Here is a 25,330-nt window from a genome sequence, read left to right on the forward strand (position 1 = left end):
CTGTCAGTAGTGTAAATGCTATGCCAAATCTTTGTCACACATTCCCTTCATTGTGTGGTAGATAAGTCATAACATGTTGCTCTGTATTCATGCACGAGTGTGTGTGGTGTGAATGTGTGTAATAACTCCACAAGCTCCATCAATCTGTAGGGTTGAGAGATGACAGGTAGTGTTGAGCCCACGGTTTAAAAGCTTTAAACTGAAGGTTTCCTGAGGATTTAGTGCAGAAAGACATTTTTAAACATACTGTACATACACACACACATTTTGAAAGGTTTTCTGTTCCAGTTATGGTCTGAAGCCTGAAATTAGTGGTTGTTTTAAAGGTCAATGTGAAATCTGTGCAGGCCTGTCTAATGCAGTGCTCTGGCTAAACAGGTTTGATTCAGTATTGTTTTTCCATTCACTTTTGACATTAACTTTCCCAGCCATGGATTCTCTGCAGTGTATGGGTGCCATCAGATGAGAGTCCAAACAGCTGATAAAATCATCACAATAATCCACAGTACTCGAGTCCATCAATAATCCTGAGGAGTAAAAAGTGTGTTTGTAAGAAACAAATCCATCATTAAGACGTTTTAAACTTCAAATCATTGCTAAAATACGAGTCCTCTATCCATAATATTGCTTTCTACAGGGAAAAAATAATCTGGTCTGAATCAGGAAAGAAATATGCACAGATCAAGCACCGAAACAGTTCTAAGCAAATATGTGTGTGTATTTTGATGTGAGAGGACAACAGAGGGTGGACTTTTTCATTTGAGGAAGCATTATTATGGATTATGGACTCGTATTTGGTGACGTCAAAGTCATGTGACCTTGGTATAGTTCATTTATAGTAGTGGTTGAACGATATATCGGCCGATATTTGGTATTTTTACAAATATCGCCATTGGCTGATACGTTTTCCTGTTTGACCGATGTATTTGTGGCAGCAGGACTTTTATTTTGATGAGCCGTAACGCTTGAGCGTAGCGCCTGAGCGCACACTGTTCACATTCTCCCTCTTGTTCGTTATTGTTGTTAACAGTTCTGTCCACACATAGAATTCTGTCTAATAATCAGATTAAATAATTAAAATTTATACAAAAATGTATTATAACAAATGCTTTTATGTTGTTAGTAATGCTGAGTTTCTCTTTAGGTTATAACACGTATTTGCATCGTTGAGCAATGCAGTGCTGAAATTTGAGTTCTCATGAGTCATGAATTCTCCCATTATAACTCACGAATTATAGACATTATGAAAGATTCATATATATTTATTGTGTTATAACTGAGATTTGTGAGATTGCAGTGAACAGAGATGTCTTTTAGAGATTATAAATGCAGCGCTCTTCGATGGCATTCTGCCAAACCATGCATGCAGAAGCCGCTTGCTTTAGTTAAAAATGATCAGAATCAGCTTTATTCGGCATGTGTGCGCAAACACACAAGGAATTTGTTGTGATTTTTTAAGAAGCTCTTGGTAGATACATGCATAAATACATAGCCTACATATAGGTTATACATAAATGTCTGACATGAGAATAGAAAAATTTAAATAAGACTTAACAATAAATAATAATAATATATATGAATCTGGAACAGAAGATGTATGTACATATTTGTGCATTAATTACCTTAAAATGCACAAATAACAGTGTTATGTGAATCTTGCTTTAATAACACATTTATCGGGAGCATGTATTCTGGGATTTCATAAATTTAATGGAGAAAAATGTAACGTATTTAGTAGGGGTGGAACGATGCATGCATTCGTCCTGAACGTCACGGTACAGGCATCTCGGTTCGGTGCATGAGACCTTACAATCAATACAGGCAATTCACCCCCAGTCCAGAAGAGGGTGCCCACAGCAATGCTGCGCTATTTCATAACCGGGTGCCAGGAGAAGAACAGCGAATGCCATGAGTTGCGCACTTGAAATCAAGGCCTACTAGACAATGACCATGTGCTGATTCTGAATGCGTCTCTCACAGACTGACAAAGGTGTATACTTTAAAGGTTTGTGCACTAACAGTTTTGGGAAACGGAGTTTAGTGCTCGTGTATCCTATACTCTGGATCTCTATCGGCTCCGATACTGGCATTTTCTGTGGATCGGGTATCGGTAAGACGAGACCTATCCAAATCCGATACTGTGGGTATACTATTCTGTGTTATTGTTGAAATTCACTGAATATTATTCTCTGTTATTGCCATGAAAGGCACAAAAACATTATAAAGCACCAAAATGTTTTCGAGAACACGTTTCAAGTGTGCTGAAGCTGTTCCATAGTTCAATGTGAGGTAGGCTACAGATTAATATTGAAGTCATTAAATTCATATTCACATAAACTGTTCTTTCCACTGTGGCTGTCTGTCATCCTCCATTCAGCAATCAAACTGCATGTCGCGTTCGGTTACTATAGTCAAAATGATGAATCTCTTTTCAAGAGCGCACAGTAACTGAGGATTAAAACTGTTCAAAGAAAAGGCTCAATAAACTAACACACAGATTTAAAACAATTCCTATCAATATCTCTTCCCTTTGTACTAGTGGTGTCTGGTTCGCGAACTAATCGTTTGATTTAACCAGTTCTTCTCAGTGAACCAGTTGAACCAGTTCACCAAATTGGACTGAATCGTTTGAACTGGTTTGCTTCTCCAGTAAGCATTAATCCACAAATTATTTTCTTTTTAACGTGGCCAACACTCCCTCTGAGTTTAAATAAACCAATATCCCGGAGTAATTCATTTACTTAAACAGTACAATGACTGAACTGCTGTGAAGAGAGAACTGAAGATTAACACGAGCAGAGCAGCTTGTGTGTTGTACAAACTGTTCTATGTGGACTCGGAGGGCAATGCAGCCTGCGCACTGTGACTCCGAGCTTATGCTCATCATTCTGAGCACGTGATGCACATAAGTGCTCTGTGCCGCCCTGTATTGCCGCCTTTAGTATTATAATACTTTTCTGCGCAATCAAAGATTATTAATAGTCTTTCTTATTCTGTCCAATCTATCACATGTTGTTCCTTTCATTACTGTTCTATACATTTAAAATAAATGTCTTTTACATTTCTATATAGATGCATATACTTGTTTTTTCATGAATGTATTTTACAACAATACAAAGAGCAATATGTAACATTATGTAACAGATTTTAGTCTTATTCATTTTTATTTGTAAATAAAATATTTCACTTGATTTTATAGAATTATTGTGTACCCGTGATTTTTCTAGAATCTAGAGTATCTTTTGCTGCTGAAATATCCACTAACCTAGTTTATAGTGGTATTTTTTGTCATAGATTATGATTATAGATTTTTTCATTTGTTATTTTTCTTTAAAATGAATTTGTGTATATGTAGTAGATTGTGATTAACACAAAAGAGTGATGATCAGGTCAACACAGAAGTATAGAAATTCTACATTTATTTAAAGGGGGGGTTAAATTCTCGTTTTCACTCAATATCCTGTTAATCTTGAGTATCTATAGAGTAGTACTGCATCCTTCATAACTCCAAAAAGTCTTTAGTTTTATTATATTCATAAGAGAAAGATAGTCTGTACCGATATTTCCCGGAAAAACACGACCGACTGGAGGGGTGACGTGTGGGCGGAGCTAAAGAATCACGAGCGCGAGTAGGCTTTTGCGTTGAGAGCATTTGGAAGCTGTGACATTACCTTGAGGAAAAAAACCATCATCCAAAACAAACCATGGCTAATAACAGTCAGATTCAGCCGTTTATTTATGATCCAGAATCAGATCCAGAGGCTGAAACTGAACGAGAGCAGCAGCAGCAAGGACTCGCTCCGAGCGGGGCTCGAACCCGGGTCTCCGGCATGGGAGGCTGACGCACTAACAAGGAGGCAGAGATATTTGAAGCAGTTTTACTCACCGCCTGCGGTTCCAACACACGATCGTGACCCTTTTTCGTTGGGACTGCATTATCCTTAAGAAATAAACGATACGCAAATCCCTCGTCAAACTGGGCCTTGTTTGTAAAACAAGCATCTTCGAAATGCAGGGGAACAAACATAAACACTTGCACAACTCCGTTGATGCTCTGTAAAAATAAACTCCATCCACTGGTCCCTTAATGCTGTTTTTTTTTGGTAATCTATGCAGGGTTGTCTTGCCCTGGCAACTACAAATACACTTCTTTTGGTGACATTTCGCGACGCTCTCGCTCTGATCACTGAATGTCTCTGCTCTCAGTGCTCTGCTATACGGGAGCGCGAGCTCTTCCGGCAGACGTGCCCTTAGGACCCATATAAGGAAATTCCGCTCCATCTAACGTCACACAGAGCCATACTCGAAAAAAACTTTCCGAAACTTGTGACAAACCAGAAGAGGTATTTTTGGAACAGAAATACTCCTTCAAACGTACAACTTAATTTTTGAAACTTTGTCCATGTTTAGCATGGGAATCCAACTCTTTAACAGTGTAAAAAACTCAGTATGCATGAAATAGCATTTCACCCCCCCTTTAAAAACTGTGCTGGTATCGGTTTGGATCGGTATCAGCAGATACTCAGAGTTACCGGTATCGGATCGGTTCTGAAAAAATGGTATCGTTGCATCCCTAGCCATAATTTTTTTAATTTTTGTGATGTAACATATCTGAATGCTTAACTATTACTTATTATGTAAATTATAGGCTTTGTGTTTCAGTTGCTTTCCAATGGTGACACAAGAAACTTGCGCCCTGATGTTTGGTTCACTATATTTTATTTTGATAAAGTACCAACCGTGCTGTCCAGTTAGCAATGCTGGAACTGATGTGTGTATGTGCGCGCGCCTGCACAGACACTTCAACTGTTTCCTTATACCAGCAGAAACAACACTTATTGTTTTATTAATAATACATCACTGTATAAAGGTCTGCTTTTATTTGTGTACACTCACAATGAAATAAAACATTATGCTTTTTTAAAATAAAGAAAAAAAAAATGTTTAAAAAAAGATATTGGAGTTTCCTTTCTGTGAACGAATTAAACCTGTCACAAAAAAGAACTGAAACTTAGGTTACGTTATGCATCGCACAGTCCCCCCCCCCCCCCTTGGTTATCTGTAAACTATATATATATATATATAACATTGTAATAATATTTAGTATTTTCACATCTAGGTGGAATAAGTTGTGTTTTATACTACTGTTTGTTCAAAGTAAATGAAAGAAACCGAGCATAGTAGATTTTTTTGGTAAAAAAATGGATACCGGAATCGTATCGAACTGTGACCCCTGAACCGAAGTAAGTATTGAACTGATGAGTGACGTCTGTGTACCATTCCACCCCAGTTACTAGTAATGTAACTAATTACTAATTACTTTTGAAATAACGTAATTAGAACAGTAATGTGATTAATTTTTAAAGGAGTAATTAATCAGTAAATCAGTAATTTGATTACATTTTCAGAGTAAATTGCCCAACACTGGCCGTCAGCATTCAGCAAATAAGCATTTATATTATTTAAACAAATCTTTGAATGACTAATGAGTATCTAATAATAAAAAAAAAAAAACCTTTCAAACTTAGTCATATCCAGCTGCCAGAGCTTATGAAGTGTGCATTTGTATCCTGCACAATTGTGTGTACTCTGCATGATGGTCAGTCAACTTCATCGAGACACACAATCAACAAACTTTAAACTCGTGATTTCAAATTATGATGCGCTTCATACTTTTGCCCAATGTCATATTCATGTTATTTTCACTGTGTACTCTATAATGAGTGTTACCTTGGATTTATTTGAAAAAAAAAAAGTGAATCCCAATGCTTGCAATCTTCCCAGAATACTGAGTGACTTGTTGTTAACAGTGTTTACTTCCTCTGTAATTATATTTTTTGTAAATATTTGTTTATTTGTGAAAAATTATTTGCCATTTAAAGTATAAGCATGTTTATTTATACATGTTTATTTTTTAAATCCATTATCAAATGATTTAAAATTGTATAAATATTAAATAAAAAAATATATATATTGACTTTATATCGGTTGCCGGCCACCCTGCTCTCCAAGATATCGGCATTGGCTTCGGCTGTCAACGGTCGACCAGTAATTTATAGCCTACGTTTATCTAGGCAATTTCATTTATGCAGAATAAAACCCTTTTGCTTCTCATCGTAGCCTTTACTTTTTAAAGACCAGTCTGTGTCTGTATCTTTGAGTTCATTTGTTTGCTAGTGTACTCATAAATGGACAAGATTAACTTTCAGCAGATTTACACATTAAAAATTCAGTCTTTCTCCTCTGGGAAAACTGAACAAATATTTTTCATGAGTCATCTAGCAATATGTTCTTGCCAAACTTCCTGTTTCAAAAGGAAACCCATCAACGCAGGAAAGAAAATTGACTTTGTTTCTTTTAGGAGTGAAGGACTGACTATCCTTGCTAAAGGCTGATGGGTCTGAATTGGATGTGGTTGGACAGTAGAGGTGAGATTACAGCAGGAACGTCTGGATGTGAACAGGAGGGCTGATTTTTAAAATCTCATTAATGAAATGCTTTAGGTTTGTGCTGTGCAGCTGTGTGTTGTTAAAGGATGGAAATATTATTTTTCCATTGATTTAAGTGTATGAGATTCATGAAGGCATCATTAAAGTGAGTTTTGAATGCAAAAATCAATTGTTCGCCAGAGTTAAAAACAGCCGCATTTGGAAGTCAGAGATCTGACCATCATTTGATCATTTGAAAAGTACAAATTCAGGAGGCGTTATACTGACTGTACAGTACAATTTGATTCGATTCGGTGTCCTTTTAAGTCATTTATGCGAGAGCTCAAAGGGCACAATCATGAGAGAGACCTTGTATATGTGTGTGTGGTATGGATCCTCTGGGGCCGCTGTGACTGCCATGTAAATGAGCCTCATTACTGAGAAACTGCTCACCATCTAAACGAGAGGAGCGCTGAGGACAGCAGAGGAGAGGCTGGAAATTTTGGCTTTGTTGATGCTCTATTTTTCTCCAGAGGAAAGGCGGCTTGTGATTTACTGTAATCACTGGGATTCGGAGTCTTAAGAGTTTCAGTCTTTCTGTTTCTGGTTTAGTTGTGCTTTCTGTTGCTCCTTTTCAAAGGAAATAGTGCTGACGTCAGTGCAGAAAATCTGTGAACCTCTCTCAGGTCAGACCTGCATTTCCAGTCACTTCAGAGATGAATAATGACCCAGCTGACTACATTTAGTGCTTCACATATGGAGACTTTACTTGGGCGGGCCAACCCAGGTATATTAATGGCCGCCCAAGTATATACTGTGAGACACGGTGGATATTTCACAGACAAAGATGGCTCGACAGTACTGGCGCTTCAGTCGCAAATAAAAAGAGATTTGCGCAAACTGTAAAATGTAAGGCTTTCAACATTCTCATGCAACAGCGCTTCAGACTGCTTCAAACTGATTCTCAATCAATGAATAGCGCCCATGTATGCCAAGTAATTGTTTGTGAACTCGATTTGATGATCTATGACAATGTCTTCTTATATAATGTTTAAGACGGTTGTAAGAATGCAAATTTTCTCTCTCATCTGAAGGATCAGCCTGCAATAGTATATACATTACAAAATAAGAGTCCTGGTGTTTTTATTTTGGTGCTTGTTTATCACGTTAATTTTTATTTTTGTCTAATTTTTTTCGAGCTTCGATGCCTCGGCATTAATCAACGCCGAATATTCGAAGCTTCGGAGCGATGGCTAAACATATGTTTCTCTCTAATAAAGGCAAGAATATCTGTGTGTCTGTCAGTTTGAATTTTTATTATGTCAAAACTGTTCATATAGTCGACTTCACGTGTGGCAGGTGTGTTGCTGCGGACCCAAGGGAGTGCAGTGTGGCATTTTGGTGCAATATGGACACACATAACACATTCAGAATTAATAAACTTTTAATAAACTACAGAACAGTACGAGCCAGAAGCGGCGCGCCTCACGTGGGCAGTCCTTATATGATCCAAGAACAGACACTGCACTAGTGATACAAAACAAACAACTCTGTTAAGAGCAATACTTTTAATATAGACAAAGTATTATTAGGCTTGGCTATTGTACATTTTTTTTTTTTTTTTTTTGTGGCTGCTGTATTGGCAAGTATTTTACAAGCAAATTAAGTGCATGTTTTAATAATGTGTAAAATTACTGATTAACATGGCGGATAAAAGCAGCTCATACTACTTACAAAACTACTTACAAAACTCAGTTTCAAATCGCATATTTGGCACACTGCCTTTGGCTTGTCCTCATTCAATTTAAAGTTCTCCCACACACCTGAGGTCTACGGCATTTTTGTCTTCTCTTCCAGATGAACTGAATCATGACATTCACTCATGGGCGATTCATAAGCTGCTTTTCCACTATTGGGCTGAACGGTTCTCTTTGCTTAACTGTTCCATTCCGTGACTAAGAACATTATTTGGCATATATTATTAAATATATAGATTTCATTCACTGAGACTCTACCATTAAAATGCTGTAATTTTGCATAGTTTTCGATGCATATAATAATGCATAATATTAGTATGAAATTAATTGTAACAGTAGCCTATGTAATTAAAATAAATTTAAATAAATGTAAATACTGTTAAATTACATATTATTAGTGGGTAATAGGAAGGTTTTCCACCCAGCTATCTCCAAATGTATATTTCATACCTGTGGGAAGCAGACATTACTACATGACATACCCTCTAAATGACTGGTAGAATTGTGCCAGCATGGGGCAAAATTTAGAATTGAGGAATTATCTCCGTTTCAGTTCAATATTAAGAATTTGAGTTGAACTGGCCTTAATTCACAGGAGGGATAGACTGAAATTTGAATTTAAATGACAGGAAGAGAAATTTACTGAATTGACCGTATCTCTGACAAACAGTGCCGCTCTCACACTACACATCATGTTTTCACACAGTGAACAATACATTGCAGATCAAAGAGGAAACTGACAATACACCGACAGACAAGACAGAGCAGGTAATTTCTGGTATGGAACACCTTTACCTCACCTTAAAATGTTTCAAAATGTTAAGAAATTGAACAATAAATAAAAAATGTGTCTCTTTAATGACAGACCACTGTATTGCCTCAGTTAAGTGGCACGTGAATCAATCGTCTTTTCATATTTACTTAAAGCACGAAATGAAAATGAAAGAACATCAGAACATATTTTATTTAAACCGTGGAACACACCGTTTTTCAAGTTTAAGTCTACCGAAGTTAATATAATCTCTTGTGTGATTTGTGGTTGGAATACAGCATCAAACTCCTAGGCATGTGCACATCAATATAGCATATTTTTTGTCATGCTGTACAATAATAATAATGTTAAATTACAGTTTTTGCATTATTGTTTAGGGTTGGGGTAAGTGTAGACATTAATAAAAACACAATTTCAGAAAATGTCATTTATTGTTAGTTTCTGGCCGTAGCAGTCAGACAAGATGGCGGATTTGGTGTTATGATTGGTCAGATCAACTGTCAATCAAACTCTTTGCGAACGGTCAATTGCAATTCAAAGAAGTTTAATGTAGGTAATGCATTCTGGGAAATGAAGAATTATTCCTTTATATCCATCCATCCATCCATTGTACTATTGTTTGACTGATATGCTGTACTTTTTATCATTGTATCTTTCTATTGTTCCATCCATCATCCATCCATCGATCCATCCATCTTTCTATTGTTTGAATTATTGTTGAATTGTTTTGTTGTTCTGTTATCATTGTATCTTTCTGTTGTTCCATCCATCCACCATTCTGTTTATCATCTGTCCATCCAACCATCCATCCATCGTTATACAGTATCTATCATTCTATCTATTGATCCATCCATCCATCCATCCATCCATCCATCCTTCTATCTGTCATTCTATTTGTTGTTCTATCTATCTATCTATCCATCCATCATCCATCCTTCTATCTGTCATTCTATTTATTGTTCTATCCATCTATCCATCCATCCATCCACTGTTCTATCTATCATTCTATCTATTGTTCCATCCACCCATTCATCCAGTGATCGTTCAGTTTATTGTTCTGTCATTTGACTTGTTGTTGTATTGTTCTATACTGTTTATTATTGTTTCTTTTTTATTTAGTTTTATTGCAGTTATAACAATTTATTGCATCATTCCGTTTACTGCCTCAATTTAAATTGAGGAATTTCATATTAATTCAATCCTAGCGAATAGCAAACAATTCATAAACAGGAAATTTGTAAATACATTTATTTTCATTCAGACCAAAGGTGAAAATAGAGTGGCTGGAGTTGAGTAGATTTACCGCATGACAAAAAATAGGAATTGAGTGCCAGTCGACTGAAAGCAAATCACACTGCACCTCTGAGCAAAGTGTCGAGCAATTTAAATGTATTCAGATTGGCTGTTTATAATGAGAGGGCTTTGAGTTTATTTGTGGTTTTAAGTTACGGACCTGCTCTCTGCTTTCTGATGTTACTGGCTCCTGGTTGAGTACCAGCAGGTTTAAGGAGCCAACATGGAGCCCTTTTCTGTCATCATCTCCTTTGTCCTACGTCTGACTTCCCTTCCCCCTTCTCTCTCTCCGTCTCTCTCCTTCTCCCTCGTTCTCATTCACTTTCTTTGACACATCCTGACCCTGTGCTCCATCAACCATGAAATCAGCCCTGCAACACACACTCAAACACACACACACCTGCCTAAATCAGCTGCCATATCGCTGGCTGTTTTCTGCCGTCATTCATTAGAAGGGTCATGCATCCAGATCTAGACATATGCGTGTTTGTTTTTGCATCTAGTTGTGCTATTTTATATTTTGTTCCTTCTACCTTTGGCAAGTGTGTGCATGCGTGGCTGTTTCTATTGATTTGTTAATTCATTAGACTGGGCAGAAAACCTGAACAGAATTGCTGAGGGAACATGACTGTAAGAGAGGCAGGTGTGTAAACCCATGGGAATGATCAGTGTGTGTTTGTGCGTGCGTGCGTTTGTGTGTGTGTGTGTGTGTGCACATGCTGACAGACGTATTACACTGAGTGCTCACAGCTGGGACTATGATGACTGTGCTGACCATGTTCTGTTAATGTGTGCATAATGAGAACAGAGGGTTGAAGTGAGAGAGCTGCAAGGACTGATTTCTGTTCTGAAGAGAGAACGATGGAGTTTGTAACTATAGTTAAGTCTATTCTATAGAAGTCTATGTTATAGATATGTTATATGTCAAAATCACAGGCGCGCTCAGATGTACCTATGATTCACAAAAGATTATGGTTGGCAACAAAGTAGGTTTTAAGTCACAGTATCTGTTTCCCTGTCTGTCATTCGATCACTTTTTCTCTGTCATCTGACTGTTTGTCTGTTAGATTCACAATCAGATTCAGCAGGCATGGTAAAAAAAGCTTTACATATACAGATGCATCTCAATAAATTAGAATGTCGTGGAAAAGTTAATTTATTTCAGTAATTCAATTCAAATTGTGAAACTTGTGTATTAAATACGTTCAGTACACACAGACTGAAGTAGTTGAAGTCTTTGGTTCTTTTAATTGTGATGATTTTGGCTCACATTTAACAAAAACCCACCAATTCACTATCTCAAGAAATTAGAATATGGTGACATGCCAGTCAGCTAATCAACTCAAACATATGCAAAGGTTTCCTGAGCCTTCAGAATTGTCTCTCAGTTTGGTTCACTAGGCTACACAATCATGGGGAACACTGCTGATCTGACAGTTGTCCAGAAGACAATCATTGACATCGTTCACAAGGAAGGTAAGCCACATTCATTGCAAAAGAAGCTGGCTGTTCACAGAGTGCTGTATCAAAGCATGTTAATAGAGAGTTGAGTGGAAGGAAAAAGTGTGGAAGAAAAAGATGCACAACCAACCGAGAGAACCGCAGCCTTATGAGGATTGTCAAGAAATGGACTTTGTCAGAAGAAGAAAGACTGCTGCCGGTAGTGTTGGGCAATATGTTCATTTTTCAAATCGTCATATCGTCAGCCCGTGAGATCGATGATACACAATATAATATCGTGCATGGGTGGAGCAAGAGAGAGACTCTTTGTTCTTGTCATAACATAACTATTTGGTGTTTTATACCGCGCAGGTGCGCGAGAGAGAGCCTATGGAATCACCAATAATCGAAAAAATATACTTTCAAACATACTGATAAACTAACGTTAAATATAAAAATACTGTATTTAAAACAGCTGACTAGCTTTTTGAATATGCTGAAAAAGCACCAAAAGTTGGTTAAATGACCATGGTGTTGGTGTGCTCGACTGGCCAGCAAACTCACCAGACCTGAACCCCAGAGAGAAACTATGAGCTATTGTCAAGAGGAAAATGAGAAACAAGAGAGCAAACAAAGCAGATGAGCTGAAGGCCACTGTCAAAGAAACCTGGGCTTTCACACCACCTCAGCAGTGTCACAAACTGATCACTTCCATGCCACGCTGAACTGAGGCAGTAATTAAAGCAAAAGGAGCCCCTGCCAAGTATTGAGTACATGTACAGTAAATGAACATACTTTCCAGAAGGCAAACAATTCACAAAATTTTTTTTATGAAGTTTTCTAATTTGTTGAGATAGTGAATTGGTGGGTTTTTGTTAAATGTGAGCCAAAATAATCACAATTAAAAGAACCAAAGACTTAAACTACTTCAGTCTGTGTGCATTGAATTTATTTAATACACCAGTTTCACAATTTGAGTTGAATTACTGAAATAAATGAACTTTTCCACAACATTTTAATTTATTGAGAAGCACCTGTAGATGTAACAGGTGAAGTAAAAATATTAAAATGCAAGCACATAAATATAGCAAAATGCTCTAGCTGACTGATGAGCTTATGGACATCAAATTGTTATTCTGAGGTCAACCCTTACGAAAGGAAAATATATTTACTAATATATTTCTTAAAATATATTGTGATATATTGTAAAATATTATTCTCCCTTTTTATTTTCTAAAAGTGTATATATTTGAATAGATTTAATAATATATTGATGATACATATATTATATAATATATTGCAAAATATACAAATGATTGCCGCTTTCAATATATTGCAATATATTGGAAAAAAATAAATATATATAAGAATACATGCCTAATATATTACATGATATTTTCCAGTATACTGCAATATATTTTTGTTTTATAAGGGAATGTTAATTATGTTGCAATGTTTACAAGCTTCATATACATATCTATGCATTTCTGCAGTTTGAAACACTGAATAAACTCTTACTTGATTTTAGTAAGTTGTACTGTAGGCTCTCTTATAAAATAGTTTACCTTTTGATATTAATTCATGTTCATTATGTACTATGGTAGTAAAGAGAAAGATTAAATGGGTTACTTGCCACTTGAACTGAGGCGCTAAAGCGATCTCGCCTGCTGCATTAAAGAGTTGTATTTATGATATTGCCAATATCCACACAGCAGACAGCGTACCTGTTGTAGTTTGTTCAAGTTGTGCATGAAATAGATGCTACTTTTCCTCACTTTCACTTCTTACGTCTCTGTCATTTTGATCTCTCAGGAAAAAAGCATTACATGCGAATGCTTAAGTTTAACATGTAAATACATTAGCCTATAGTCGCCAGTTGCCAATTGCAGTTTGGAGCCCTGCTAAATGATGTGACAACAGTTTTTCTCAAATGAAACTCTCAGAGCAGTTCTAGAGATTGTTTATGCTTATATTGAGGCGGTAGAGGCTGAAAACACCACGAGCATCATATGCGCTTCAGTATGTGTGAAGTAAACAAAACCGCACATCTGTGCTATTCATTCACACAGAGACATGCACAACATGCAGGATTCATATTCAAATAGTATTTTTGCAGCTTAAAATTCAAAGGGGCTAGTCTGTTGCATTTTGATTCAAGTTTAATGACCTACTCTTGATTTATCCATCCAAAATTTGGCAAATTCGATGACATTCCATGTTAAATAGTAAATTCTGCTTTTAAGACTGGATTCTGTAATTCCATCTGCTTTTTCCCGCATCGGCTCATAATTCTCTACGCAGATAAACCCTGCTTACTGACCCCAAGCCTGCTGGTGTTTCTCTCTGTGATCCATCAGACAGTGATTTGGGTTAACCATCTGGGGTCTAACGTGATTTTGGGGCCCTTGAGATGTTTTGACATGCCCTGACATTTGTGCTTATTTCAGCTACGCTACTTATAACATAATGTTGGCCAACACGTAATTTTTTTGGTATTCAGCACAAACTGTGCTAAAATAATATGTGAGCAAGATGGATGTGCATATTTTTTTTTTTTTCTGAAAATAAATAAATAAATAATATATATATATATATATATATATATATATATATATATATATATATATATATATATATATATATGCTTGGTTAGTAAGTTTTGGACCCATACTGAATAGTTCTGAATAAGAGTTCTCAGTATTCAGTCTTGCAGGCTAGAATATTTACTTCAGAATGTTGTGAAAATCATTCTGCTTACTCGTTCACAGAAAACAAAATATTGATTTAAAAATTGTAAGACATATTTGGTGATCGAAAGCCTATATGTGACAGAGTGACAGTGTCCATGAATATTCATATAATGTCCCATCAGTGGGACTGTGACTTTAAGGCAGGTAAGAAAGAATATGAGGAGATTGAAAATAATGTTTTTATTTTTATTTTTATTGTTTGTATTTTATTCACAACAGAGTAGAATTAAAACATGCATAATGAAGGTCAAAGACACATTATTGAGCACACTGTTCTAACAACTGAGACGTGAGCAGACTTTGAGTCATTCCTGAAAACAGATTCTGTCCAAAAAGTGAAGCAATTAAACCATATCTGATAAATTTAAGTTTGCTGCTTCTTTCCATGGATTCAAGAAAAATAACCATCATCAGTAGTTAAGGAGCTTGTTTTACCATAGAATATCAGTGTAGTTTCATCTGTGGTGCAGGTATCAGATAAAAAAAAAAAGAAAAACATTGGTGAGTATGTTAATATCAGTGTATATATGGTATACCTACGCATGCTTTGTATTATCATAAAAAGGACATTTTATATCAGAGAAACAAATTATTATTGTTTATGAAGGAGTGGATGCCGATTTGCCATATCCTTCATACTGATATTAATTATTTTATTACATGATTTCTTGTTTGACTATTAATCAAGTTATAGCAAGAGTGAAATGTGTAACCTTATGTGTGCTGTATTTCTTTTCCTCAAGATTAATGTCCACATACTATGTGTGTGTATCAAACCGTAATGATAAGACACTCGCCAGTGCTAGAAAGCCTTGAATTTTAGATAAGTTCTCTGTGTACGTGTGTTAGTATCTGTCTGTACAGGGAGAAGCTCAGACAGTCCCAGGACAAACAATCAACTGCCAGTGTCCAGCATATCAGATATACGTCTTTGGAGAGTTTTATCTAGGTTTTGGAACCAATCAGAATTTTGTTGACTCATGTATTGACGCAATTAGTATCCTCTGTCAGGGTATAACTGTGGTTGATTTTGTATTGTACTGGGGGCGGCCTGCGAACTCCTTCGAGAGTGTTGAAGCTGACTTCTGCTGATGAAATTGCAAACTATTTTCTTCAAGTAAAATTATTATTATTAATTGAACTCATCTCTGAGTCCTGGTCTTCACTGCGACATATCTGGTCCTTGGGTTTTAACTGTAAATTCCCCTACAGTTAATGGTGGAGGATCGGCGGGCAATAGTTCTTTGTTGACATCCCTGATCAATCATCAAACCAAGGTAGGAAAGATTTTAGATTTAATATTATTGGTTAGGAACTGTCTGTAAGTGGAGGGGGTCGAGAGAAGGAGGAACGATAGACTCACTCAGACGTGAGGGGGTAGACACCAGCTCCAGGGTGGAGTAGGTAAATTGGTGTCACAATATACCTGTAAATAAGTAACCTTGTGAGTATAAGGGGTACAAGTACACATCGGTAGGTCTTGATATAAGATATTTAGAGATGTGTACAGTTACAGAGGGAACAGGTGCACACCTATAGGTCTTAGAGAGAGACGTAAAAATTTGTTTCTAGGTGTGCACAGTCCAGGGGGGGACAAAAACGCATTCTTAACAGGCATGTGAACCCGTAAAGGGCAGTGCTGGGTCAAGCACCGAGGGACAAGGGACACATAGGGCCGTAAATAGGCAGTGCTGGGTCAAGCACAGAGAGCCAAAAAGCACGAGAGGCCATAAAGGGCAGTGCATTTACGGCCGGTTAAGCCAAAGTAGGGGTATGGGAAATCCCGAGAAGAATGTAAGACGCTAGACGGGGGTTCTAGTCGTATCTCGCTCTTCCAACTCTCGATCACCCACCATTACAGACGGGGGCGCCCCGAGCTTAGAAATAGGCCAGGTCAGTGGTTAGGGAAAAGAGTATCCAAAATTAGTGTTTAAAAATAAATAGTGATAATTCATATGTGCACCTATAAAAATATAGGGATATATGCAAAGGGAAAGTATTGATTGATCTGGGATGCCTCAGGAACAACCCCAAAAGAGCTAAAATGTAGTTTTCATGACCCTGATTGGATCGGACCAGTATATGGAAATTCTGGAATATACTTTGCAATTTCATCACGCAGAAGTCAAGTGCTGTTGGTAAGATCGCCGCCTCAATATGTTTTTGGTTTATGACAGATATATGACTGACAAATTAGGTAACCTGGTCAGCCCTGATAGAAATAATGAAACAGAAGAGAGCAAATGCTGTAAACAGTTTGGCTCTGAAGCTCTGACTTTAAAAATATATATATATTCTCTGAATTCATTTAAAGAATGATCAGTCTGAGCTTTAATTCTGATTGTAATGTTAAAACAAAAACTTGATTGGCTTTAAACTTAGAAAGAACCTGAGAAATAAACATTTATAAATGTATGTGCCGATTTGTTAAAAATAATCCCAGAAGTAACTGAGTGATGATTTAATCTGATTCTCTGTGCATAGAAGGTTAAAATGACAAAGAATGATATCATAAGACCTGTTCCAGTTCCTATATAATTGTTGAAAGTCCTGACAAGGAATACTGAACAGAATTCTGGGTTAGTGAAAAAAAAAAAAAAAAAACTGTAGGCACACAAATTGGCAGTGGCATTTTGGAAAAACTTAGAAGCTTATGTTTTGCTTTAAAAGATAAAATTGCTTTGACTACAATGAAGCCATTGTTTTATCTCATGCTGGCCCCCACCATGATTCTGGCTTAAGCTGTAAAAGTACCAGAGACATGTTCTGAGTGGAAAATTTGTAATTCCTATATTAACTAATGTTTGGCCAAAAGATTAATTTTATTGTTGGATTGCAAAATTGCAGCCACGCAGCATCATAAAAATAAAATAAAATAAAATAAAATGAAGAGAAAAGAAAATTATTGTTTGTTTATGAGATGATAAAGTTGTAAACAATAACATAAACGGGGGTTTCAAAGTAACTTTGAAGACAGCATGCTAGCAAGACCCAAAGTAATATACCTGGGTCAGATAACCTCTGACAGATTTAAAACCAATGTTGAAATTCAGAAGCCATGGCCAGAATTAAGTGAATGGATAAATACAAGTTGATGTAAAAGTAATGACAATGACTGCAAAGAACTTTGAGAAACATTTGAGTTGCGAAAATAAAGTAAAAATACAAATATAAAGATGTTTATTTTTAAAATGCATATAATTTCTGACAAGTTTTGTAAAATGATAGTATGATGAAATTAGGTTAAAAATGAATGAAAATGCATTGTTACGAGTCCTGAATCCCTCAGAGTTCTCTCTCTCTCTCATTCAAAGTAAGCTAAAATGCCGTTATCTGAGCTTATGTTTAAGTGATAAGATATTTATAGTACAGCACAGTGTTTCAGTCAAATCATAGGCACTGAGATGCTAAAGGACATGATAAAAAGAGTTCAGATTTAATGCATTAAGAGGGCAATTGGTAGTTAAATGTTCAACTGCCCAATGCATGTAAGAAATAAGAGATTATAAAAATAATGAATAACAATTTAGGAGCAATTGTTGAAGAGACATGAGGTCTTTAAAATCATAATACAGACCCTGAGCTATAGATGTAATAATTTTGAATAGTTAAACAGTTGTATTGCTATTTGTCCTATGACCAGTAACTTATCTGTCTTATTTTTAGTCTCCACCATCATACAGGGCCTGATGGCTGCAGCTACAGAAGCAACAGAAAATTACAATGAATGGACGGGTGTGAAAAATAAATTCACTGAGTAATCTCAGCATGATAGTTTGGAGGTATCCAATTGAGTTTAGCGATTAAATATTAGTTTGATTAAACTTTTTCAATGTTTTAACACTAGTAGGTGCTGTCAATGGCTCTCATGGTTCTTGAGTGCACCTTTCCTAAGCTGCAGGAAATACTGGATTCTGGAAGAAGACTGTCGAGGATGTTGCAACGGGAAAGAGTGGTTACCAGTGTGCATGAGGTGATTTCTCAATGACGGGTAAGATCCTCTTCTGGCCAATAGGGGACAACCTAAGGCAGGGGGTCACCGCCACTGGGCACCTGCCCAGAAGGGAGGTGTTATATGTGAGATGGTAGAGGAGTTGAGCGGATGCTTGATAGGCCTAGAGCATCATTAAGAGGGGAACTGTATGAAGTACAGCAATCTGCCTCAAAATGTGAGCTCCTCCAGACCTGATCACTAGCAACCGCATTCCTTGACTGATTGTTGTGACAAGCGTCCACAACTTGATGCAACTATGCCAGTGGATCACACCCTGAGGAAAAGAGACTTATTTATAAAGAGTTAATGGCAATGGGCTGTCAAGAACCATCTGAGACCACGTGATGATAGTCATTATTTTGAGACAAAAATTTCTTATGAGGCTAAAATGATATTGAACTAATATGTCTATATCATAGTCTTTACTCATGCAGGTCATTAGGCATGACACAAGATGATAACAAGATATGGTGGTGGCTAAAAATGAAGACTGCTTCTGCTTAATCAAGAGATGGTTTAGATAACAAAGGTTAAGGGAATTAAGCATGTAAGGTAAAAATAATCTTAAAGAAATGTTCCTAGCATTATGTATTTTATACAGTTTAAACTGAGATTTTAGATCTAGAAACTTTGACATTTTTAACTTATTTGAATAATTTAGGGTTATATGTTGTAATGAATTTTATATTATAGTCTAAGTTAAAGTTTGGCAAAAATTGTCAAAATAAATAAATAAATAATATTTTGCACAGTAAGAGAGAGAGAGAGAGAGTGCTTGAGTGGAGGCAGGGATAGTGCTCTTCTTCTATTATTGGCCTGCTAAGAAAGAGTAACCAAAACAGAGCAATAATTTTAAGACCAAAACAACCCAGCTGATTTTTCTCAAAATAAAAATCATTAATGAACAGGCAAACTTTGAGATTAGATAAGAGATTAGGTACAAACTTGGTAAAATGCACAGACAATGTTTGAGTTTAAATCCTTCCGATTTAATACCAAAAGGAAAACCTTAAATATGAGCTGTTAAAATATTAATGTGTTAAGTATGTGCATGCACGAGGATGGCTACTATAAATTTTTGGGGGACAATTCTGTTCCTGTTTTGTTTCAATTGAGTTACTAACCTCTGGAATGAGTGTTTTATCATTACAGATGTGTTGAGTGAAATTACTTTACAGAAGTCGGTAATTCTGAGTGAAACTAATGAAAAGACAATGCCGAACATGGGACGAGCTTTAAGTGGATTGGTTATCCAGCTCTGTCTGCTACTGGTAATAATGACTTGTTTTGTCTTTTATAATGCTGATTTAAATCACTCTCTGGATTAATATGTTAAAGAGTGTTTATATGATTGGATTTGTGAAATTTAAGTTTGCCGTCCAAAATGGGTTTAAAATCCATGCCTAAATTTAAATGAGGGTCTAAATTTTAACAAGTTAACACTTTGTTGTTTGAATGGTAAAGGTAAATATTTTAGATGGCAGAAAAACAGTGACAGATTGGCTACGTCACTAACCAAATTATCCAGAGAGCACCCTCACATAAAGAAGCCTGGTGGGAAAACAAAGGAGTGAATCCTGCTTGTGTAATATAGTGCAAAAGCTTTATGTAGTGGTTTATGTAGAACAGAGATAAGTTGAACAAAAACGTGTGGATAGCCCCTTAATTGAGGAATACCATAACAAAAGGTTTGAATTAATTGAAATAGCACAGCAAAATAAATAAATAAATAAATAAATTTTGTTTGAACAAAACAATTTTAATAGGCTCTATGGAGCTGCTTATGAACACCTGGTCAAGTCAAATCAAATTAATATTGTGAACACTGACAGGGCTTTTTGATAATGTATACTGTTTCAATACAGATTTACAGAAACTGAGGATGTCTCTTTAATAAATATTTGGGCGTTTAGAACTAAGTAATAGTATTGTTCATTTAGTAATAGTATTGGGAAATCTGTGTGCTCTTTTTCAGTTTATAATAATTTTGAGTAAATAAATATCACTGCCAAATGACAAACATTAACAAGGGTTTTAAAGACATTGATCACGTAGCTGATGTGTAAGCATTTCTAACTGACAAAACAGTGAGAACTAAATTGACTTAATACGAGGTATTGAGGATTTGCTTCTGAATGTGTCATTAATATAGTCTGAGTACAGTAATATGGTATGATAATTGACAAGACTTACATTTAAAAAAAAAAAAAAGTGTAATAATAAGGCAATGAGTATGGTTAACAGTAATGTCATGGTATAAAATAAAATACATGCATGACAATAAGTGGACAGGTTAGTTGTATTTTTGAAGTTAGACACTTCGATACTTAAAATGTAATTTTGATCAAATGTTGTTAACAATGACAAGTTTGGGTTAATGGTTAATGCATGTGTAAGCAGCATGTGAACTATGATGACTGCAAATGGATTCGTGGTGAAAGTAAAACTTAATAAAAGGGCTATTAAGTAATAAACTAGGAACTGCTCTAGGTTTTCGAGGAAATAATGATTATGATTATTTTTATTTTTTTAAGATGGCTAAATATTGATCTTACTTATTTTTGGTTTGTTTATTTTTGTGTTTTTAACACCAAGTTTGGAATGAAAGGGTAAAATAGATAATCAAACTCTATAATTGTACCATTGATGGGGAAAATTATAGATTTTCATAAAATAAGGGTATCTTTACTGGGATTTAGGTTATAAGCAATGTCTATATTTGGTATCTGTGAGGTGACTGAGGGTCTGACATATGTCAGGAATGCAATAACAGTGGTTATTCATTTAGCCCAGCTTCCAGAGAATAATATATATACGTTTATTGTAATGAGTTTATTTTAAGATATGACCAAATTAACTAAAATTCATCATAGTTGTATAAAACATGCTAAAAGAAAACAAATAAGGCAAATATCCTTCTTAAGGGTTAAAAAAAATTAATTGGTTATAGTGTATGCGGTTTACTTTAATGATTTGTTAAATCTGGTTAATGAATATGCAAATTTAGTCTTAAGGCTGTTGGATAAATGTTTTGTTTTAGAGGGTAAGTGTGAAGTAGCTGTAGTAGGAAGAGAGGTATTTACAAAGATATGTTGATGAAAGTATATATGGATGGAGGACACTTTTCCAGGTAGAGGGACACACAGAATGATTCACATGTGAAGAAAGACTAGTGCAAGTGGCGATATTGTGGGATTAAGTAAGTAGATGAATGTATATGGGAAGTAAGAATGATTATGGGAAGTATTTTGTACAAAATAATGTGTTTATTACTAGAAATGTCAGCCAGTACCAGAGATCTTAAGTATATGCACCTGCTTAAGTTGACCAACAGCCTGCATTCTGACCATGCATCACAACTACACCTGACCTCACTTATTAGACCAGATGTGGGGTATTAGACCCCACATTGATCTAAAACGGGGGACTGAAGGAGTGGATGCCGATTTGCCATATCCTTCATACTGATATTAATTATTTTATTACATGATTTCTTGTTTGACTATTAATCAAGTTATAGCAAGAGTGAAATGTGTAACCTTATGTGTGCTGTATTTCTTTTCCTCAAGATTAATGTCCACATACTATGTGTGTGTATCAAACCGTAATGATAAGACACTCGCCAGTGCTAGAAAGCCTTGAATTTTAGATAAGTTCTCTGTGTACGTGTGTTAGTATCTGTCTGTACAGGGAGAAGCTCAGACAGTCCCAGGACAAACAATCAACTGCCAGTGTCCAGCATATCAGATATACGTCTTTGGAGAGTTTTATCTAGGTTTTGGAACCAATCAGAATTTTGTTGACTCATGTATTGACGCAATTAGTATCCTCTGTCAGGGTATAACTGTGGTTGATTTTGTATTGTACTGGGGGCGGCCTGCGAACTCCTTCGAGAGTGTTGAAGCTGACTTCTGCTGATGAAATTGCAAACTATTTTCTTCAAGTAAAATTATTATTATTAATTGAACTCATCTCTGAGTCCTGGTCTTCACTGCGACATATCTGGTCCTTGGGTTTTAACTGTAAATTCCCCTACATTTAGGACGAATAATAATAAAGCATGTGCAATGATATTATGCAGCAAGTTAGCTGGGGACTATTTTCAGATGCTGCATAAGATCATTGCGCCTACTGCACTATGGTACAGCAGCAAAGTTCCTTGATTATTACGCCAGGATGAGAACATAGCTCCTAGCCATATCGGCCTAGAAAATCGCAACTTTTTATTTTACGTCAATCTTAGTACACGATGTAACTATAGAAGAGTCAAGTTTTAAATAGGTTGATGCTAATGGTCTAATCAGATTCAATGATCCATGCTAAGCTACATCTAAAGTGCTACTGCCAGACCTGGAGATTGGCTGAATGGATTTGAAAACGGTAAAACACAACTGAAAGTGTGTGGAAAGTGAGCCTATTTTCAAAAATAGTGGAGTGTTCCTTTAAACATCTATAGAAATATATTTATAAAATACATTTGCAATCAGAGTATTAATAATAAACATAGTCCTAACATTCTTAGACTCGTAGCATTCATCATACACTTATTTACTTTTGTATCGTATTATGTTTATTTATTTTTTTCTTAGGTAGATTGTGTGTTATTCCTCTCATCTTCTTCCAGAAATGAACAGTAGCCGAGATGAACGAGATGAATCTTCACGCTTAGTGCACAGAGCTCATAAGGCGTTTACATGCCACGCATCTCACGTGGACGACTGTTATAACAAAAGCGAACGTAGCTTGTGGGGGTGGTCACATTTAAAATAATTAGATCAGACGGAGAAACTAGACATCACGTTGATTTCCTACAGATTAATTTAACACAGAATTTTCAACATGACTTCATTTAAAAGTAGACAGGTTTCCGAAGAGTGTTTTTGAAGCCAAAAGTAGGTGGAGCTGGCCATTGCCATTTTGGCAGCGTGTCACCCGCATAATCGAAAATCGGCAAAAAGGCGGGAGCTGGTTGCTGAAACCACGCCCACCTAACTTGACAGCTTTGTCAGCAGCGGCAATCCACCTGTCACTCAGGGGACCGTCCCTTAATCATGCTGAACTTTAAGGCTTAATATAATTTAAACTGATAAGTTATGTGATCTTATTTGAACCAGGCTGTAAACATGTTTTTTTTTTTATTTGGCCATTTTAACATGGGGAGTCTATGGGATTGACTCCATTTTGCAGCCAGCCTCTAGCAGCCAGTTAACGAATTACAGTTGAAGTCACTTCCGTATGGGCTTCACGAGAGAGAGCGGGAGGTTGTCGCTTGCTGCACACACATAAAAGTAGACATCTAACAGTTTCGAATGATGTGTAACACTTATTTGGGTGACAAAAATCAACAGAATATTTTAAGTGCCTTTCGCATTGATCTTAAAAAAAGTAAGCTGGTCATATTGGAGATACCGTCGACCCCAGGGAGTTAATGTGTGTGAGGGAATGCTTTTATTGACAGGGCTGGATACACATCGCTGATCAATAAATCAATCGGCTGCTTGAAAAGTGAACAAAGTCCTGCTGAGAGACCCGTCTCACATGGCTCTGTGTGGGAGTATGGAGGTTAGCCTCTTCCCAGGATGCAATGCACTTTAATAGCATGTTAACAGTGAGTTCAGGTTTGAGAGGTTTAAACACCAGAGGAAAAGCCGAGCTCATGTAAAGCAGTGGAGGAGAAATAAAAGAGCACAGCCATTACTTTAAAAACATCTTCAGAATTCAACCCACAGTCCAAATGTCAGCTTATTTTGTCAGAAAAGATTTGTTTATTTGATATTATGATTTTTCAGGCATGCATTTTCTTTCTACTGCCTTCATGTTTGTGTTTGAACCTCCAGCTTTCACCCTGTCAGTGTGTTTAGCAAGTGAAAGTGAGTATATTTCCTGCATGTGTCTGTTTAACAAGCTGTTTGCAACTTAAAGTAAACAGAATAAATTTGTCTGTCCAAATCATTAAAGGAGGCGTGTATGTTTTACTGGATGGCATAGGTTTTTCCAGCTCGCTGAATGGAGGATTTCTCTCTATGTGGGTGACAGTCTTGTCAGATGATTGCAGCGTGTCTTTGATGGCAGAGTGAGGCAAAAGTTGTTTTCCGTCAGTCTGGTTTATTGTTTGTTTGTCTTCAAGATTCGGCTGTTTCTCTCTCTCTTTTTTAACCTCCACCTCCATCTTCCTCTCTCACTGTATTCATCTTGTTATGATTTATCATATTCCTTGAAGCAAAGCATGTTGCCTCGTGCTAGTGTGCGTGTATAGTTTGGGTCATTTTCAACATGCTTTTGAGAAAGCATCATGCACAAACCAACTTAATGAGAAGCGCTTATAAACTGGCCATTGTCAGCAAAAGAGAAACTGTAAGGTCTTACTGAGGTTTTCTGCCAAAATTAAAACTTGACGGTTTAACATTTGAAAACTGAAAGCACCAAATAATGTTTTTTTTTTAGCAGCATCATATGACCCCTTTAAGTCACAACCGACTGTGTTATGTTAATGCTCTTTAAGACGGACATTTTCAACATATTTTGTGTATATTTGATTGTTCAAAAAGGCAGAAGATTGACGCACGGGTGCGTGCTTCGAGGATGTTACCACAGAAAGCCGTTGTGCGATTAAAGATTTCAGTTCTGTTTCACGGCTAATGTCATTTTTAAAATATCAAGCTCTTCATTTTCCACTGATCATTCTTCTTTGATCACTCTGATCCTCAAATCTGGCCCACAAGATCCACTTTCCTGTAGAGTTTAGCTCTAACTCTAATCAAACCCACCTGAGCTTAATCAGTGTCTTTAGGATCATTAGAAAATCACAGGTAGGTGAGTTTGATCATGGTTGGAGCTAAACTCTGCAGCGCATTGGCCCTCCAGGACAAGATTTGAAGAACCCTGCTCTAATGTTT

The 25,330-nt window shown here is 36.4% G+C and overlaps 1 protein-coding gene and 1 long non-coding RNA gene across 2 annotated transcripts in view; both read left to right on the top strand.

Annotated features, from left to right (window-relative positions):
- The window catches only part of LOC127970895 (testican-1-like), a 235,333-nt gene that overhangs the window by 3,969 nt on the left and 206,034 nt on the right, over window positions 1-25,330 (top strand). The window lies entirely within an intron of this gene.
- Window positions 15,049-22,405, top strand: LOC127970897 (uncharacterized). The gene is made up of 2 exons (XR_008156687.1): window positions 15,049-15,557; window positions 15,653-22,405. It is a non-coding gene; the product is annotated as an uncharacterized LOC127970897 (long non-coding RNA).

Source organism: Carassius gibelio, chromosome B14, assembly GCF_023724105.1.
Source record: "Carassius gibelio isolate Cgi1373 ecotype wild population from Czech Republic chromosome B14, carGib1.2-hapl.c, whole genome shotgun sequence".
Lineage (NCBI taxonomy): Eukaryota > Metazoa > Chordata > Actinopteri > Cypriniformes > Cyprinidae > Carassius > Carassius gibelio.